We start from the raw sequence: 20,926 nt of genomic DNA, 5'->3' as shown, positions 1-20,926 counted from the left end.
CCCAGATCCCACGTGAACCCTGAAATGAGATCCCTGAGGCATCAGGCAGGCCTCGGTTTCCCCACCAGCATCATGGCCTGATTGATAAGATTCCTTCCTCTCCTACTCAGCGCATGCTCTGAATCTTAGGGGTGGGCAGGAAGCCCTCTCCTGTTCGTCCCAGGTGAATTGTTTTCCTTCACTTCTGCCAGCCAGCTTCCGGAGTCCCCATCCTGTGCTCGCTGCTTTTTCACCTCCTGAAGACCCATGATGTCTTCCCAGGCTCATAGTAGGCCCTCTCCCCACACCCACAAACCAAGACACACTCCTTCCACCCGACTCTGGGGGCAGAAGGTGGCTGGTGTTTGTTTGATCAATGCATGTCTCCATTCCTGTAACCTGAGTGCCCTGGGACAGGCTGAGCAGATGGAGAGATTGTGACCCAATCCAGTCTGAAAACCACGCTGAGCCCTAGATGGGGGCTGGCCACTGCCGCCCCGGTCAGACCCCCCGTGCTGTGAACGGAAGTCAGAACACATCTCACAGCAGGAGCTGTTTTCTTTACAGAGCATCCCCACAGATGCTGGTTACAGGCCCCACCACGACGACAGTGCCAGAACAGGACCCGGCTCCCGCCTCCCGAAACATCTGCTCTCCCATCCTCCCCATGTGTTTGGTTCCCAAAGAAAGCTCACTGTCGAACATACAGAAATGTCCTCTCTCTACCAATGCAGCACTCAAAAAAGTCTATTAGTTTTTCCCTGGAAAATGTCTGTTTTCCATAAATACCCATGTTCATTTGATAAACATTGATGAAATGCCTGCTCTGTGTCAGATACAGAAGTTTTTGTGGCATTGAAATGAGCTCCCAGTGAGGCCATGGAACGCTCTGGAGGCTCCCACACTCCAGGTGTAAGAGCACAGTCCCCACAGCCTACGGTCCCTCTCATCCATCGCTGGGGCTATCTCCGTGAGAATCTCGGTCAAGAGATGTCAAGATAAAAATGTAAAAAAAAAGGAGTGATGGCAAGATAATAAAAGTGCATGCCCTTTGGATCACCAAACCTATTTACAGTATTTCTCTAAGAAAAATAACTATACAAGTGTAAATCTATGCATAAGAGTGTATATCAAACAGATGCTGAAAATAGCCAAAAAGAAAAATTATATAACCTAGATATCAATCCTTAGGAGATTGGTTTAAGTAAATGATGATACATTTCTCCAGTGAAATATTATACTGCCCTTAAAAATAATAATGAGTGGGACTTCCCTGGTGGTCCAGCAGTTAAGACTCCGCGCTCCTAATGCAGGGGGCCTGGGTTCAGTCCCTGGTCAGGGAACTAGATCGCACATGCTGCAACTAAGGGTTTGCATGCCGCAACTAAAAGATCCCCCATGCCGCAACTAAAAGATCCCACATGCCGCAACTAAGACCTGGCACAGCCAAATAAATAAATATTTTAATAATAATAATAATAATAATAATGAGTATCTATATTTATTTACATGAAGAGGTGCCCATGTGTACTAGGTTGAATGTTGTCCCCCCAAAATTCATATTTACCTGGTACCTATGAGTATGACATTATTTAGAAACAGGGTCTATGCAGATGTAATCAAGTTTAAAAGAGGTCATACTAGATTAGGGAGGGTCCTAATCTAATGACCAGTGTTTGCTTTTGTTTGTTTGTTTGTGGGGGTTTTTTGAGGCCAAAAAATGAGTTTATTGGGGGTTTGTTAGGACTGCAGGCCAGGAGACACAGATCCAAGAAACACTTGAACTGTGTTCCAGTAGGCCACAAAATGGGGCCCAATGACTGGTATTTTTATAAGAGAGAAATTTGGATCCAGACACACAGGGAAAACATCATGTGAAGATGGAGACAGAGATTTGAGTGATGAATCTACAAGACAAGGGAAACCAAGGATTTTCGGAAACCACCAGAATCTAGAAGAAAGACACAGAGCAGATTCTCCCTTGGACCTTCCGGAAGGAAGCAACCCTGCCAACACCTTGATTTCAGGCTTCTCCAGAACTGTGGGGCAAAACACTTCTCGTGTAGCCACAGAGTTTATGAAGATCTGTTACAGCAGTCGTAGGAAACTAATCCACCATGTAAATCGCAAACTAGTAACATCATATACAGTATGACACTATTTATGCACAATTTTATACAAATTAATACCCATGTACAGAAGCTTAGAGGGATGTCTGAAAACACTTATGGGTCCCCTGAGCTTGCCCTCTCAGTTCTGCCCTGTGTTAGGGAAAAAAGAATTCACCAACTCTAACCCTCTTGTGAATTTAGTGACTCCTTGATGATGTCTGGATGTCAAGGGAAGAAGCGGGTCATGCCAGCATAGCCTATCCCTATCCTTCTCACACTTCTAACATCCTTCCATCTTCAAAGTTCATGTTCCCAACAAGTTACTCTTCCCGACCCCCACGTGGACTGGTGGAAGGCCCTGATCCCACTGCGTCCTTCCTGGTGAGTAGCTCTCTGGCCAGTCTATGTGCCCAAGCCCCTTGGATTCAACAGCTAATACACCCCGCCCTTCAACCTAACACTAAAAATCATCAGATCCTCACTAGCCCATGACGGGGGGTCACGGTGAGCGGATTTAACTTTTCCAAACTTCCAGACTGGAAAAGTGTAAGACTTCAATATAAGGCATTTGGAAAGAATTCCTTTATATGGCTCCTCAGTGTGTGAGCTCCAAAAGCAATCATTCTAGAACCTTCCATAGATGGTCAAAAGTGTGCCTTGTAACTCATGGGTTGCATCCCTTTGGCACAGCTTAAGGCCCACCTGTGGGAGACAATACCTTCCCTGTAGCTCCCAGCTTCCCTTTGTATGTCTCCTTCCATGCCTTGAGACTTTCCACGGCTCAGGCTAGGGCTCTCTAAACCTATTTCCTCACCCCACCCCCAAGGAGGGAACAGAGGGAACCAGTTCCCATTGTCCTCAGCTCCAATCTGACCTCACACCCTAGCTGGCCCTGGAAGCAGGAATTGGCAGCAGGGCTGATCCCAACTCCACAGCCTGTTGGCGATAACAGCATGTCTAGAATTTCCAGAGAGGAGTACTCAGCTACTCCTACCAAGCCCATACACAACTTGCCCAGTATTTCTCTCACTCACACAACTTGTCCAGAAATTCTAGATTCACCAACATATACCTTCCCAGTAAGTTCTTCTCGGGGAACATGGACCAATGACCTCCTACAGATTGAGTTGGAAATGACCCACAGTCCGGCTCTGCCTGGCAAGTATCTCCATCTGTTCTTGGGTCATTGCCCATAGCCTTGCCTACCCCAGTGGGAAGGGCTTCGATTCCCTGGGCAGCTGCTGTGTGAGAGGAATCTGGAGCAGCTGGGCAGAGCTGGACCTAATGGGCTATGACTCCAGCCAGCCAGAGCCCATGATCTGCAACTCTTTCCTAAAAGGCGTGACTTGTCCACACCGAGGAGAGATTCTCTGAGGGGTTTCAGGTTGCCAACCCATGCCATTTCTTCCACACTGGTAACAAAATATGGGTGTACCTCAGTGTGGGTGACCTTAAGCTTCATTTCAATCCTACCTGCTCCGCTAAGGGGTTCCGAATCCCCTGTCTTGAAAGTAGCCACCAGCACTTCAGCCTGCCTCTGTTCAGTTGCCAAAAAAACTGGATTAACGTCCATGAAGCCGCGTCCACTGCCCCATGCCCCTGCCACAGCTTTCTGGCCACCCAGATGCACTGCATTCGTGAGAGAATAAAGAGCTGGGAGAGGGAGTTGGCTACAAGCTCCTGTCTCTGGATGCCCCTGGCAGTATTTGATTGAGCCAATCCCCATTTTTCATACTAAATTCTACTGTTTTCTCCGCTTTGCAGAAAAATGCCTGATTTTTATTACTGGATTGCCCATTCTGATTGCCCATTCTTCACCAGAAGAAAAGGACTTGACAACCAACTCCATCACGTATATGTTTGGTGACTTTGAGCAGGGTTTGGCCTCCCTCTATGCCTCTATTTTCTCATCTACAAAATGGGATAGTAACACTACCTTTTTGTCCACTCATTCCAACAAGTGAGTCAATGGATTTGAATAGTACCAGGCTCACACTAAGCGCTCAATAAACGTTGCCTGTTGCAACATCACCATCGCCATCATCAGGACATGCTTCCTCTGTCCTCCCTTCCTCCAGCTAACAGTCCTGCGGTAAACTGAGGTTTTTGGTTCTTCAACCCAGGCACTCTCTGAGGGCCTGTCTGGCAAACTCTCAGGAATCCCCCTTTATTCTCAACCCTTGGGATGTTCCATGCCTACAGCATTTCCTCAGTCCCATAGATCCCAATTCTTCCGTCCTGAATTAATACCCAATTTAAGAATCCAGCACCACCTGCATCCCTTACCCCATCACATGTCCTAGCCTATCAGCCCTGGGTCTTGGAGTACGTGCATGCATAAACCAGTGTCCCTTTGGGTTGGCCTGCCAAAGACAGCAGCCTGCCCTCTCCAGAAGCAACCCAAATGCCTACAGAATTTCTGGGGGCCAATTCCATATTGGGTATTTTTTTTAAAACATTTTTTAAAAAATAAATTTATTTATTTTTTGGCTGCATTGGGTCTTCGTTGCTGTGCGCGAGCTTTCTCTAGTTGCAGCGAGCGGGGGCTACTCTTTGTTGCGGTGTGCAGGCTTCTCATTGTGGTGGCTTCTCTGATGCAGAGCACAGGCTCTAGGCACACAGGCTGCAGTAGTTGTGGCTCGCGGGCTGTAGAGCGCAGGCTCAGTAGTTGTGGCGCACGCGCTTAGCTGCTCCGCGGCATGTGGGATCTTCCCGGACCAGGGCTCGAACCACTGTCCCCTGCACTGGCAGGCAGATTCTTAACCACTGCGCCACCAGGGAAGTCCCCCATATTGGGTTTATGTAATACTCTGCAGAGACAATCTCCTCCCATGTTTCCTGCAAAAGGTCTTGTGCAGGAACTGGCCTAGAGAACTTGGCCATGGCCCAAGTCCCAGCACCTTCTCTGACCCAACCTTCACCCCAAAGCTTAGGTGCCAAGATTATGGCCACTATTTTTCTGATCCTCTCCCTGGGTGAGGATTTATTTTTGTCGAATAAATCTGTAATTCCTGGCACCATTCTCCTGACAGTTTGGCTGCGGTGTGACAGAGCCATTCTCTGGCTCAGTTTAGGGTAGGATGAGAGTCAGTAACGGTTAAATGCCAATCTCCGTTCAATATCCAGATGGTCCTTGCCATCCCCCAAACTACCCTCAGAGCTACACCTTTTATCACGGAAGAGAGCAGGGGTACCGGCTGCAGTGTGATGGGCTCGGTTCAGGCACATGCTTAGATTCCTGGAGAAAGTCCAATCATTGTCTGTCCTGACTCTGAGCTTGGGAGGATGCTACTGGTATTCAAGAAGCATCGCAAAGCGTCCCTGCCAGAAGGGCCCCAAGGAAGCAGAGGCACTAAAGGAGAACCTGGGGGAACAGACCAAAGGAGTCATCCCTGACGCTAGGGGTTGGGCATGGACTGGCATTGCTATACCAGATTTATCACATTGATTCACTTCCATACTGATTGGCAAATAGCTGTTAACCCCAAAGTGCCTTAGTGCCCCTCTGCTGCAGTGGCTTCCCCAGACCGCCCCCCCCCACCCCGCCCAGGCCACCCAAACGTCACCCTCGCCACCATTATTCAACAATGAAGGATAAATACTTAGCATAAGAGGCGGTCCCTAGGCCTCTGCCACTGTACTACCTGTTTCTTTCTGATTGGTCAGGGCAGGCTGTTAAATATTGGCTGTGAATATATTCGCTACCAGCCCTGGCTGGACCGGTTCACAAAAGGAAGAGTGAATGGATCAGAAATTTGATACGGAAACTTTGCTCCAGTAAAGTAAGCATTACGAAAAACAAAACATACAGATCTAAGGATTTCCTAAACTCTATCCTCAAGCCATCCAAGCTAGGGGCCAAATCCTTGAACTTGTAACACGGACTTGATCAGCCAGCCCTCCACCATGGGAAAAAAAAAAAGAGACATCCACATCCAGGACAAGTCAACTGGGGACCCAGGGGGATCACAAGTGCCTATCTGGGGAGAAAATACCTGGCCAACTTAAACCTCTTTTTGGTAAGAAGGAGAACTCCTAAGAAAGAAAAGGTGGAGACTTTTTTCTAAATTCAAGGATAAGGGAAGATGTCTATAATCATCTAGGCATATAAAACTTTGTAGGCAAAGGAATAAAAAGGGAGCTGGCCTGAAACTCCTCCTCTGCTGGATCAATAAAACTCTGAGCGGAGAAAAGTCTGGAAAGCAAGATTTCAAAACCCAGCAAGTTGTTGTTCATGATTTAAAGCAACAGAAAGACATTCCAAGGTATGTATCAGTTCAGAATACGCCTCTTAGGTAACTTTCCTGAAAAATATTATGCAGTTGGGCTATAAATCAAGTTAAAGAACTCAATAATAGGGAGGCTGTTTTACAAAGGGACTTATTATATAAACACTGAAAGAATATGTATTATATAAGCATAAAATAACTTAAGCATAGAACTAAGATGAAATAATTATAGTGAATAGAGTGACAAAACAATGTCCTGTTACATCATTCTTGAAGAAGAAATACTTAATAATAATAAGCATTAACCTTTAATTTTTTTTTCAGAGTCAAGAATCCCAGACTATACCAAAAACCTGGGAGGCAGGCAGAGGTGAAAGAAATTAAAAATGGAAATTTTCTCCCCTGTGATGACTTTTATTGAATGTTCGAGAACTGTTTTAAATGCTTTACCTGTGTGTGTTGTCTTATTTAGTTGAAGCTCACAGATCTAGGAGGTAAAGATCACCCCCATTTCATAGATGACAACATGGTTGCACAGAAGTGTATTACTTGTATGCATAAAAGGAAAAAAATTAGAAATATGACAGACATGAGGAGGGCAGGAGACATACCTTTAGGTCTAATAAAATAGATTTTTAAAAGTAAGGATTTTTGAAATGGTATCATTAATAAGTTTGACTTAACATACATTTAGCCCCTCTGGCCTTCAGTTTCCTCCTCTGTCAAAAGGGATGGGACTTCCTTCCCACTGTAATGTTTTGTTTTGTTCTTTTAATTTACTTATTTATTTATTTATTTTTGGCTGCGTTGGGTCTTCGTTGCTGCGCGCAGGCTTTCTCTAGTTGCGGCGAGCGGGGGCTACTCTTCATTGTGGTGCGCGGGCTTCTCATCACGGTGGCTTCTCTTGTTGAGAAGCACTGGCTCTAGGCGCAAGGGCTTCAGTAGTTGTGGCACGTGGGTTCAGTAGTTGTGGCTTGCAGGCTCAGTAGTTGCGGCGCAAGGGCTTAGTTGCTCCGCGGCATGTGGGATCTTCCCGGACCAGGGCTCGAACCCGTGTCCCCTGCATTGGCAGGCGGATTCTTAACCACTGCGCCACCAGGGAAGCCCCCCCATTGTAATGTTCTAAGGGTGCTGAGAGGGAGAGGATGCTTCATCTCAGCAGCCATGCACATCAGGCTACTTGTGGAGCTTTTGGAGTCTCCAGAGCTTGATTTCTAAGACCTGAGATGATTGTCCCAGAATTCTGGACTCAGTCGGAAGAAAGGACCAAAATTCCCCTTTGCTCTCAATTACAGAAGTGACCTTCGTCCTCCACTTCCAATGTAATCGAGTATCTCGAGAGGGGCTGCTGGGATCCTGCTGAGGGTCCTGGAAGAGTCTGGCAGGAAGAATTCTTCTTTAACACACAAATGAAAGTGGTGATCTCCATGTCACTGGTCCTCAGCTGGTGACCCTCACTCTCCCTCCTCCGGCTAACTCATTCCCTTTGGGGTAAAGGATTGGGCAGGGCTCCTCTCTGGTCATCTGCTTCTGGAGATAAGTCCTTGATGACTCTCTGCAGCCTCCCGTTCGGGAGATAAATTTCCTATTTGGGAGGAAATCACACCCCCTCTTCCCCAGCGGAGTGGCTGCATCACCCCGCCTTCAGCAATGGTGGGAAGTGACCACACCCACTCTTCCCAACCCTGGGGGATTCCAGCATTTGAAATTTCAGAGCTGGAAAGATAAACATCACCGCTTATCCCTCACTCCCTCATGGTTCCTCTTCAGCAACAGAAAAGGAACCGAGAACCCGGCTGCGCGGAAACTCACCCATCTGCAGGCGTTGTTAAGGGAACCGCTGCTGTAATTTACACTCACGGGCTCCTCCTTTTCCTCCTCATCAACACCCCCACCCACCCCTTAAGGAAAAAACGCAACAAAACTTTGGTTCTTATGTAAGGTAAACTTCACGAGCCTGGCCCTCCGAACCCCTCCTCCTGTATTTCCAGAGGTGAAACTTTAAAAGAAAGGATATATTGAAGCCAAATTTTGGTTATCCATTGCAAAGTACATATCACTGTACAAGAATATTATCCTTCCCTCCCACCGCCTCCTTCATGGGTCTTACCTGCCAACTGAACTAGATTCCTGATGTTTTTGCCAAATGTGGGAGGTGCAATTTATTTTTTCCTATACTGGTCTTTGCTGAAACTGTTCGCTCAGTCAGAAATGTTCTTCCTTCTCTATCTATGCCTTTGAAATCCTTTCCATCATTCCCAATCTAGTTGAAATGCCCTCCTCCCTTCCAGAAGCCTTCTCCCATTCTGGTATCTTTTTCTGGAGTCACTCCACCTCCAGCCTTTTCTTCGTCCCTTGATGTCAGCGTTGACCCTATTCTGCCTTACATTCAAGTTCTCTGTCCATCTGCTTATCTTCCCAATAGACCAACTGTTAGCAATTCACAGGCGGCACCATTTCATCATTGCACTCCCAGGGCCTGGCATGGTGATGGTAAGAAAGGGATGGGGGGTGGGGTACGTCTGTGTCATGTACATGTGTATGTATGCATGGATTTATTGAGGGGACATTTACACCTCGTTATTTCCTCAAAGAATCTAAGGAAACTTTAGAAACAGAACACAACTCAAAGCAAAAGCTAGAGTAAAAGAGAACAATGTGTTTAAAGGCACCTGGGAGGAGTTGTTTACTACAGTTGATTGCTGGATTTATCTCTGAGTTTCCTGGATGAAAGGGGAAACGCACTGGCTCGTGTATTTTGCATTGTACAAAAGCTTTGGAATCAGATTGGAAAGAGAAATTTTTCCTGGCACCATGTTCAAGGAGAAATTTATCAAGTGAGTCCTTATATAACAGACATGAGGTAACCCAAGGAGCAGCAGCTCCAACTGGCTTTTTGCAAAAGGACACAAATGTCCTCAGATGGACAATTCCTGTGTTCGAATGCAGTTCAAAGAGAGAAGGGATTTCTGCGAGAAAATGAGTTAGCGTGGCCCATATCCAGGGTTTTCCCTACATTTGTAGAAGTTTTGAGAACCCAGAGAAAAGTAAAGTTGGTATGAGTCCGTTTAATATCAGATCTCAAAGACTCTACCTAGATCCATCTTAAAGAACTTGGTGGCCAGCTTGCAACAGCTCAAGACTGGTAGAAGCAGGGAGTGAGCCAGGAGTTTAGACAAGAAACCCACCCTTTCCTCAGGGGGCAGACTCCAGAGGGGCTGGTATGCACTGAGTGGGCAGGGCTCTGTGTTCAAGCACACAGTATGTGTCCCTCCATGGATGAAGTCAAGGGACCCACTGTTCATCGGGAGGGCATGCCCCGCCCTGGTTAACCTCAAAGGAGACTCGAGAGAAATCTAGGAGCCACACAGATGTCATGACAGGCAACAAAAGAGACCTGGGGAAAGAAAAGGACAGTAACACCAGGACCCAGCCCCAGGGAACAATTAAATGCGAGACCACCAACATGGCGGACACGGATGCCTACTTCCTGCCTTAGGCGAGGCTGGGAGCGTTGGGGTGTCCATCTGTGAGTTTCACAGGCGGGAAAGAGAGGTGGCAGTTGACCATTTCAACTCACCTCCTTATGTACTTTGTATGGGAGGAATTGAGGCCCAGAGAAACTAAAATCTAAGTGCTCCCATCTGTGGCGACCACAGAGAAAATTCTTACCATCTTCAGTCCTAAGTTGGCTGCTTTGTCTCCACATAAAGAGGGGAGTATTTGCCTTCTGGGACCTCATTGCACCTGAGGAACGGCAGTGCCTCACCACGAGTCCACTGCTGAGACACCACTAGGGTTTTCAGGTTGAGATTTGTATGTCTAGAAGGAACTGTCTCTATCTTTTTTCTTTCCTTTCTGTGCTTACTGCAGCTAGAGCACCTCCCGAAAGGTGGGCTTAGTCCCTCTCACTCACGTGACTCCAGAGGCCTGGACCCTTCTCTCTGAAGGCACTCTGGATGAGAAGAAGGGCTGGTCTCTCAGTATATTTGCCTCCAGTGAAACCTGAGAATCGAAACCCCGTGGTCACCTCAGACCACCACAGACATCACGGGGTTGGGAAAGATAGACTTCCTGTGGTCCTTATTAGTAGCTGTCATGGAAAAGGAGAGCTCAGAGACAGAGCATGGAAAGGTCCAAGGAGGGGACCACCAGGATGCCCAAAAGGAAAAGTAATCTTGTGCTCCCCATCCCGTGTATGTGTTGTAGCTTTATCCCAGGTAGCCCCGGTGTGGACATTCTGCAGCCACGCCAGGGCAGTTCTGACTCCATTGTATTCAACAGTGTCTGGTTGATAAGGTTGAAGATGTGATGCCAGTTGAGCCTGAAGCTAGAACTCAGTGCAGACCTCGACCTCTCATTCTCATCATTGCCATTGTCATTACCACTGCTGACGGCAGCAACGGTAAGAGTGGTGTTATGGGTCTGAACAGCTTGGCAGTCAAGTACAAAACTGCAGCGTGTGTTTCCCCAAAAGAAATTAGATTATGTTTTCATTCAGTTGAAAAGTCCAGAGCAGCAAATTAATCAACTGATTAAATGTTTTCTAAAAAAAAACCTCCTTAATAACTCATCCCGTTAAATGACTATCATCTTAAGCATCCACTGTGTGCCCACCACTCTATTAGGCACTTTCCATAGAGACTGCCTCTCATCTCCACAACAACTCTGCAGGCCAGATCTAGCCCCTCTCACTGTAGAGGAAATGGCACTGAGAGCCTGGGTACCACAGGGCCAAGGTAAGTTAAGCAGCTCTTAAGAAGCTACTTGTCATCATTTCGTGGTCAACCAGAAAGGTACCGGTCAGAGGTACCCTCCGTGCTGCTCTCCGCATGCGAACCTAGGGGATGATTGGGAAAATATGGAATAAAGAAACTACTACTACTAGAGCAGCTTATGATGAAGTAAGATCCCCTAAGGCCGAATCCAAAACCAGCCAGACCAGAAAATCATCTACAAATGTTTCCAGCTAGACTTGGGTTCAGTCAGTCTACCCAAGTACCTCCAACGTGCTCTCATATATTTCACTTCGTTCCCTCCTCCCAATACCCTTTGAGTTAGATTTCTCTGTGTTGCTGATAAAGAAACAGAGGTACAAACAATTAAGTAAGTTGCTCAAGATCCTGGTTAATCTATAACAATGCTAGGATTCAAGCCCGGCCTGATCACCTGCTCCTGGCTGGCACACAGATAGAGGCCAGCTACTGAAATGCATGATCAGGAAAGATCATAATTTCATTTTCTTGAGTTTTTTTCTTTAAAAAAAAAAAAAAAGGATGCACTGCTGTCTTTGGGGAAGCCAAGAGGTACACACAGCACAGCAGCAAAGGCAAAAGTATGGTTTTTGTCTTCTTTCCTTCTTTCTTTCCCTCTTTTTTTTTTTTCTTGTTCCGCCTACTCCTCTCCTAGTTGTCTAAAAGGGTCTCTGCGAGGCTAGAACTCCCTTGCTGCTTGCTTTCTCCCGGGCACTGGGTCATCTGGCGCTCACATGATGGTTGCTCTAATTATGAGCGCATTTGTGTGGCTCAGGGCGGAGGGAGAAGTGTTAGCTCACCGAGGGGCTGGGAAAGGAATGGCCTTGATCTGAGCTGCAGCCCCGTTCTAATTTTAGCAACAAGGGAGCACTGGACTTCCTGGAGGTATCAGATTGCCGGTGCTCTCCCCGCTCCCTGCACTGGGCTGACCAGACATGTGGAAGAGATTCAGATCACAGGAATCACCAAATCAGGTTACACCCATGGCTCATCCAGCCCAGCCTCTGTCTCAGAAAGTGGGGACAGGAAGTCTCAGATGGTCGGAGCTGAGCCACCTCCTTGTAAAACTCCCTTAGTTTATAAACAAGGGCAGAGGCAAAGAGAGCGAAGCACAGCTATCCGCAGTGAATGGCCAGCAGAGCCAGGGCATCGACCCAGGGTCTCTGGCATCTGGTCTTGTGTGTTACCTGTCTTGTGACCCTCTCAAGGTTAGGGTTGTAGCCTGAGGATATATTCTTTCCCTTTTGAGGTATGAGCCATCAGGCTTATTTTTAAATAATTTTCCCTACTAATTCTGTATCTTTTTAATGAGGTCACATTTACATACAGTGAAATGCACACCTCTTGTGCGTATGATTTCATGAATTTGAAAAGCATGTATATCCCCATGGAGGTAAAGAACACATCCTTGGCCCCAGAAAATTCCATCACGTGCCCCCCTCCCCACTTCCGATGCGTCCCCCGGGTCCTCACCTCAGTTCTGATTTCTATCATCATAGCTTAGTTTTCTGGTTCTTAACTTCAAATAGATGGCAACGTAACGTGGTGTCTGGGAGACAGAGAAGATTCTAACCCACCCTCAGCTTATTGCTGGCCCTTCAGTAGGTGGTTTCCATTGCATTACACTTGTCCAGACCTCATCTTTTGGGGCTCAGTGGAAATGACCCTTAATTCATGAGCCTCCATCTCCTGACCCCACAATGTGGAAAAGGAACTCAAGGCCACAGTGATCCCTGTTATATTGTCAAGTTAGAAGCCATTTAATCTAGTTTCCTGCCACAAGCGAGGCTGGTACCCCTGAGAGTTCTTTATTCCATCCTCCCAGATCTCCTGGAACAAAGTCTGCAAACCTTCTAGTTACTTAATAATGAGTCTTCATCCTACAATTAACCTGAATGTTTTTCTCATTAGAACACAAGCCCATTTCTTCATGCTTTCTCCCCAGTGAAGCTGTTGAACATTTGGTCGATAGTGCAAGTAACTCAATGTGAAAGCTCCTTAAATTTAATTTTGTGAGCTCACTGGGCAGGGATTTTCTACATCCATTCTGAAAAATTTAGCATTGAACGTGTAGTATGTCATAACTGCTACATACTAACTTGGGTTTGAATTTTAATTCTACCAGTGACTGGTCCTGTTCTTGAGTCTTGTCATGTGTGTGTCCTGGGCAACTCAGTTGTTCCCAGTGGAAAGCATGTGTGCATTAGCAAGTGGTACCTCCTTGGGGGCATCTCTCACCTGGGCTCATCTGGGCTCACCTGGGCTCACCTATGCTGTCTCTCCCCTCAGGGACAATGAGTCTTGCCTTACTTTCTTGCATGTACCTCATGCTATGACCTCATAGAACTCTCAGTGTTCTCAAGAGCTTCTTGAAGGACACTTCATTTCTACATCCCCAACATTCAGCATAAGGCCTGGCTCAATAAAGACTAATAAATAGGGACTTCCCTGGTGGCACAGTAGATAAGACTCTGCACTCCCAATGCAGGGGGCCCAGGTTTGATCCCTGGTCAGGGAACTAGATCCCACATGTGTGCCGCAACTAAGAGTTCACATGCCACAACTGGGGAAGCTGCATGCTACAACTAAGGAGCTGGCGAGCCGCAACTAAGGAGCCCACCTGACGTAACTAAGACTCAGTGCAACCAAATAAATAAATAAATATTTTTTAAAATACATACAAAAAAAAAGACTAATAAATAAATTAATCAATAAGCTACATTGACTCCATCTGGGGAAGAAGGAGAGATAAGTTCTCCCAAAGCATTGGCTCCTCCTTTCCCATAAACCAGGGTACTGCCTTCCTGGTCCAGAGCCAAGACACATCCTCTTAAGACCCATGATCAAGACCTGCCCTCACCTTAAATATTGGGTTGGCCAAAAAGTTCGTTTGGGGTTTTCCAGAGGGGGAAAATATCACCTACTGAATTTGTCCAATGTCATTTAACTGTAGGCTGCCCCAGACTCGCCCTCAACTGTCCCATCACCTGGGTACCCACCTTTCAGGTAATCACAATTGCGTTCTCCCTGAGGCCCCTCTCACCCCCTTTTCTTTTGTCTCTGTCAGAGGCTGACTTTGTATACCCAGCTCAGTGGACTGTACTGACCACGAAATAAAGGAAGAGTCAGTTCCTTAAAGAAGATCTTCCATTTTCTTAATGTTGTTTCTAGAACCATAATCCCATCAGCAAAAGGCACCCTTTCATCAACTGCAAGTTTCACTAAGCCCTCATCTTCCCCAATATCTTTAACAGTTTTCCCATAGGCTCCCTGATTTCATGCTTTGGGTTCTCTTCATTGCTCAGCAAGAGGAAGAGGAGTCTCCTTTCCTTGTCTCACCATCCCTGCCTCCATCCTGAAGTCTGCCCCTTCATCACAAGAGCCCTGAGCTGTTCCATTAAGCATGTGATTTTTATCCACAAGCAGAACTCCAGCTTTGTTACTCTGCTCTGCACTCAAGAAACAAAATGAGTAATAACTCCTTGTATAGAAAATGGCTTCCCCGGAGCCACGCACTTTACGAGGCAGGAATACACACTCCCCCGATCTGCCCCAAACTGCTGTCCCGATAGCATCCGAAACCTTCCCCAGAGGGTCATCCGTCATCACATGGCACAGCGTGGCAGCCGATCCCAAAACGGAACTAATAAGAAGTATTCACGGATCGTAAGTGATGGAATCAGAGCCAGAAGGAATCTTACAAATTGTCTGGCCCGGCTCTTCCCATGTTTCAAAGAAGAAGCTGAGGGAAAGTGATTTGCCCGGGTCACCCAGCAAGCAAGCAGCAAGGTATGTTTTTAGCTGATTTCCCTCCAGCTATGAAGCCATCATTTTAAGGAATATGCTGGGATGATACCAGATATGCTGGTCACCTTTCTAGTAACCTAAAGAAATGAATGGAGCCTTCTAGTAACCTAAAGAAATGAATGGAGCCTTCTAGAAACTTAGACACAGAAAAGCATTTCTAGCATGTACAGGGGCTATGTGGGCAATGAGGCAGAGTTAGGCAGAAGTTTCTGGAAGAACAATAATGAAAGTAGGGGCAACTCCTGGCAAGGGCAGCCTGCATTCTCATTGTTCTGGGAAGACCTGGGCCATGCCCAGTAGGACATGGTTCAGCTCAGGCCAGAAAAGTCAGCCCTTGCAGGGTGGGAGGGTAGGTGTGAGGGGTTTTGATTTCTGGAGCCTGCACTGTAGATGCCAGGGCCTGGAGAGACTAAAGTGGCTAGAAAGTGCATGTCAGTGTGTATGAGAATGTGTGTGTACGTGTGTGTGTGTGTGCACACGAGTGTGCTCCTGTGGGCATGGTTGGGGAGATCAGAATGTGCAGAGGAAAGAAAAGAGTCAAATGGGAAGAGCCCAGACAGCAGGCACCCAAGGCATTTGGATTCTCTTCCCTTGGAAAACAAATGTAAGAAACAGCACTGCTGCACTGAAGGAAAAGCAAAGAGAAAACAAAACCCCCCCGTAGTCCTATCACTTTGATGTAACAACCACTCTCCTGTTCCCTTCCAATCACTGTCCGAACGCAGACATTTTCACACATTGTTGTCACGGTGTGCAAATCATTTCGTAATATATGTTTACTCAATATGGGATACAGTCAGTCCTCCGTATCCACGGGTTTCGCATCTGCAGATTCAACCAACCAAGGATCGAAAATATTTGAAAAGAAAAAAATTCCAGAAAGGTCCAAAAAGCAAAACTTGATTTTGCCCTGTGCTGGCAACTATTCACATAGCATTTACATTGTATTTACAATCATTTACCTAGCGTTTATATTGTATTAGGTATTAAAATATATGGGAGGATGTGCCTAGGTGATACGCAACTACTATGACTTTTTTTTTTTTTTGGCTGTGTTGGGTCTTCGTTGCTGCGCATGGGCTTTCTCCAGTTGTGGCGAGCATGGGCTACCGTTCTCTGCGGTGCGCAGGCTTCTCATTACGGTGGTTTCTCTTGTTGTGGAGCACAGGCTCTAGGCACAGCAGTTTCAGTAGTTGTGGCATGCGGGCTCAGTAGTTGTGGCTTGTGGGCTCTAGAGCACAGGCTCAGTAGTTGTGACACACGGGCTTAGTTACTCCGCAGCATGTGGGATCTCCCCCAGCCAGGGATCACACCCGTGTCCCCTGCATTGGCAGGCAGATTCTTAACCACTGCGCCACCAGGGAAGTCCCTATGACATTTTATATAAGGGATTTGATTATCTGTGGATTTTGGTATCCACAGGGATCCTGGAACCAATCCCCTGGGGATATACATGGGACAACTGTATAAGCATTTTTTCCAAGTTGATTGCCCAACTTGGAAGAGAAGATGAAGATGCAGTCAGCATCATTTTCTAAATAATTCCCTGAAGGTTGGATATTTAAGATGCCTCACAGATTTTACATAGTAAAACAATGATGAAGGTGGAGCTTTTTCTCCTTACAAATTATTTGTTTAGGATAGTTTCCAGGAGCGTAGGTCAAAGATTAGGCAGTGTTTTGAGTCAAACCCGAAAGAGTTCCAACCAATGATACTCCTACCTGTAGCAAGGAGGAGACACCATTTCACTATAAGACTCTTCAGGCAAGGAAAACGACTATTTTAACAAGACTGTAAAACCCTTGTATGCAAGGACCAAGTCTGGCACCTCCAGCAATGTCTTGCAACACCAAACACATAGTAGATAACCAAGGCTGATCCAGGCTCATGACACCTGAAGCTAAAATTAAGGAACCATCTTTAAGAGAAAGAATATGAAATCACCAAAACAAAACTAGGTATGAAAGTGACCTTTTCAAACGGGGGGAGGAGTGGGAATCAAAACAAATCATCATTGTTTAAAGGGCAAAAATGCAACAAATTCACAACACTGAAAAAAAAACACAGTTTTCACTCATTAACTGCCTGACACCCCTCTCTAATACCTTTTTCCCTACGTCTTTGGCTGCATGCTCTTTGGTATCTTCTTCATATGATGACCATCTTCAGTATCCTTTTCTGTAGCAAGAATAGAAAATGAATTCAGTCTTTCCTCTGGCATGGCTGATCAAAATTGTTTATTACTGTTAATGGGTTATAAAAGTTTTTTTCAGCTTCACAACTCATTATTAGCAATATCAGGACTTCCCTGGTGGCGCAGTGTTTAGAAGTCTGCCTGCCAATGCAGGGGACACAGGTTCGAGCCCTGGTCTGGGAGGATCCCACATGCTGCGGAGCAACTAAGCCCCGCGTGCCACAACTACTGAGACCGCATGCCACAACTACTGAGACCGCATGCCACAACTACTGAAGCCCTTGTGCCTACAGCCCATGCTCCACAACAAGTGAAGCCATCGCAATGATAAGCCCACGCACCAAAAAGAAGAGTAGCCCCCGCTCGCCGCAACTAGAGAAAAGCCCGCGTGCAGCAATGAAGACCCAATGCAGCCAAAAATAAATAAATAAATAAATAAATAAATAAATAAATAAAGCAAAATCACATAGAGTTTTAGAATTGTAAAATTTGGGAAAACCTCTTGGTCCAGTTTCTTTTGAATATGAGAAAAATTCATCTTCATTAATCGATGCTGCTTTTATCATAAGTTTAAACCGGAATTTATTTTCCTGATTTGGGCAGATCCCTTGGAATTGACTGTATTTTACAGTTGCATGTGGAAAACAATCTAGGCCGAGTCTGAGTGTATGTCAAACTTTGTTTCTCTACCGATACCCAGATACGTCCTGTGCTGGTGGCTGTAGGGCATATTCACGTGGGGTACAACCCCTGGCCCTACACTTGGTGACAACATGGGGCTGATGAATCAGACAATGAGTGTTCCTAAAAGCCATTCTTCTGCAGAGGGTGGGGAGCAACTGATTTAACTCTACTTGGAAGGACTGTGTATCACAAAAATGTATCCCACCAAACCCAAACTACATGTATCTCTAAGTCAATTACAGATCCCAAGTAGACCTGTCACTCTAACGCCAAGTGACACAAGGGGAAATGAATAGAGAGGAAGATAAAGTGGAAAGAGACAGTCGTTCTACCCAAATTTGGTTAAAAATGTCATATTTGTTTAAATTGTGTAAACACACACGACCATGCGAACACATTTCCAGGGCTCCTCCTAGGGCCTTGGAAGGGGTCCATGGGAGGAAGAGCACCTGAGGCTGAAGCTTCATTTGCTTCATCGGTGCATTACTCTGAATTAAGTCATACATTTGTTTGATATAGTGAGAATGTTTAATTACCTTAATTGTAGTAGGATGTTCCGTGGAACTTGATTTTTATTGCAACTGAGAAATTCTGCTGAGGAAAAACATAGTTTGCAATTCAAATAATTATCATCCCCCCTGCAGAGATGACTAAGAGGAAGCTGAGTCCCATCACCCACCCTCCCCCCACTCTATCTATCAAGCAGACAACGACCAGGGGACAGGGAAGGAAACTGGAAAATTGGTTGGAATCAGAAGTCACCGAACTATTTGGGAAGTTCTGGGGGTTTTCCACTCCCAATGCCAAATGTTGGGTGGTCCCAGAGCACCACACATAGTGCCTGGGGGGCTTGAAAAGGGGGAAATTAACATCTTCTTCCCATTGAATGGTTGCTTAGTCAGAGTAGTGGTGACATGCTTCCATGCCTATTGGAGTGGGAGGGAAAGAGAACTGGAGAGGAATGGCAGATGGAAAGCGGGTGGGGAGTGGCTGTTTGAATTCCCACAGTCTGGAGGGTCAAGGATACATGGATTTCCCATAGAGGGGCAGACACAACAAGAGCAGTCAAGACTGTCTTCTTGCTTGTATATCATTCAAAAGGGATGGCCAGCAGATAGAAGAACCTCATCAGTGGGAATCTCTGGGTAGATCAGCAAGGTCGGAGCTTAGGGGAGTAAAAAGAGGGCAGGCCAGGCCAGAATGGATCTCCTATATCAGGGAATTGTGAAGGTCAGAGGCCCCTTCCAGAAGGACCTTCCACAAGACTCACACATGGGCCCCACAGAGGAGCCATCCTCTGAGCACCTGCTACCCAGACAGCCATGATGGAGAAACAACCATCAACAGAGAGAGGGCCCTAGTAGCATCAATCCTCAATGCACTGGAGGAGAAAGTGACCCCGAAGAGGGAGCAGAGGTGTGTAAAAGAGAAGCCCAATCCCATCCACTCCAGGTCCCTCAGGCTGGAGCCAGGCTGGGCAAGGAGGGGAGTGGGCATTCAATTTAACGTGATCATGAAGTTTTATACCAAGGCTTCAGATCTGCCTGATACGCCACTAAGGAAAAGGAATGAGAAATTTGTCATAGAACAATTGAAGGCAAAGAGTGGAGGTTCTTAAAAAATTGTCTCTACAGCAAGTTCAGACTGTTCGGTGAATTATTCATAAGCTTGAAGAATTAGGAAAAACAGATTAGGAAATCTGCTGTGGGACAAGAATCATCCTTCTAACAGGTTTCTCTGTTCTCTTCCACATCCCACAGATGTGCTGGCACAAAGCTGTCACTATTATCTTTGGTCTAATGAGTTCCCCAGTTAGTGGAAAAGGGTTTCTCTAACAAATCTCTGGTTTATTCATCAGAGTGATAGTCATAAAAAATGGTGCTTAAGAAAATTGGTGCTTCTAACTTTTATCATACATAGGCCTTCCATACATAGTGGGAAGTTCAGACGTGCAATGATCTTTTCCTCCTTTTGGAGTTCTCTTGAACGTCCAAACAGTGAGAGGCCACATGGTCCAGTGAAAGGGGCAGTGAACCAGTCCTTGGTACACCTGCGTTCCAGGTCCTACCCTGTCGGCTGTCAAGCATAAACTTTCGCCTCTCTGGCAAAGACTTTCCCCAGTCTCAAAGAAGGTGCATGACTTCTCCAGGGTTTCCAGATTAGCGAGAAGCAGACCTACCTCTCAGAACTGGGTCTTCTAACTCCAAATGAATTTGCACATACCTCTGTTTTAGCGGCCATTCCTATATGGCGTGCGTCTCTTCTTGGCCTTGGTCTGTAGGTTCTAAAGGATGGTGACGATGTCTTTTCACATTTGTATACCAGCACCTGTCAATGTCCCTGGCGTTGAGTGGAAGCTCAGAAAATGTTAAAAGAATGAGTATAAAAGCCATGCACCGTGCAAACAGAAACTGCGCCTCAGCATTCACTTAAGTAGCTCCCATGATAACCCACTTAACCTTCAAAGTAAAAGAAAAATGGAAATAGAAAAAAGCAGAAAGTGAAGGATGATGCCTTTCATGGTGTGGTTGACCAGGATAGCAATAGTATTATTGATAAAATGTACCCATCACCCGGCAACATGCCACTTGTGGCAGGGGAGGAAAAATTTACCTTAAAAGCTGGCTGCAACCTCAGCCATTTTTGTTTATGTGCTTTATAAGGAGAAGGTGATTCTTTTTGTTTATAAAAACACTTTGATGGGTCTTCTTCAGCTATGAAAGGTGAGCCTAGAGAGAAACTGAGCTGTATAACCTACTGAAGGAATTTGGGGTTGTTCCCTCGGGCAAGAGACAGGGTCTATGGGGGCCCCAAGTTGTAGAGAAGAGGAAAGATAGAGAACCATCTCTGTGGAGAATGGATCCCAGCTATGAGCTAGCGGTCCAGAATCTAGAGGGTTAAATGGTTGTGAGGAGGGCCGGGGTGCGGGCGGCATGGTGGGGCAGTTATTGCTTCTTCTGTGCTGTCCTCTGATCCCATCTATCATCCCCACATCTTTTGTAAATGGCTCTTGTAGACACAGGTGTCATCCGTGGCTTGAGGGATGCAGGGGAAGGAGCTGTCCCATAAGTCTGATAAAGCGAATCAAAGACAACAGCAGTTACAACACCCATTGCAGGAGATTTGGCAAACAGAGTCATGAAAGTACATCAGGTGTGAGAAGTGACT

General features: G+C 46.2%; 1 protein-coding gene across 1 annotated transcript in view; it reads right to left on the bottom strand.

Moving 5' to 3' along the window:
- CFAP161 (cilia and flagella associated protein 161) overlaps positions 1-20,062 on the bottom strand; it is a 42,088-nt gene extending 22,026 nt beyond the window's left edge. The window contains exons 1-2 of the mRNA XM_059915350.1: positions 19,982-20,062; positions 18,295-18,352 (exon numbers count right to left, since the gene is read on the bottom strand). The gene's annotated coding sequence lies outside the window, so the exon portion shown is untranslated. The remainder of the gene's footprint in view (positions 1-18,294; positions 18,353-19,981) is intronic.
- Between the last annotated feature and the right edge of the window lie 864 nt (positions 20,063-20,926).

The sequence above is a fragment of the Balaenoptera ricei genome, chromosome 2 (assembly GCF_028023285.1).
Source record: "Balaenoptera ricei isolate mBalRic1 chromosome 2, mBalRic1.hap2, whole genome shotgun sequence".
NCBI classification, from domain to species: Eukaryota; Metazoa; Chordata; class Mammalia; order Artiodactyla; family Balaenopteridae; genus Balaenoptera; species Balaenoptera ricei.
The sequence above is the reverse complement of the archived record's forward strand: the minus strand, read 5'-3'. Positions and strand labels throughout refer to the sequence as shown.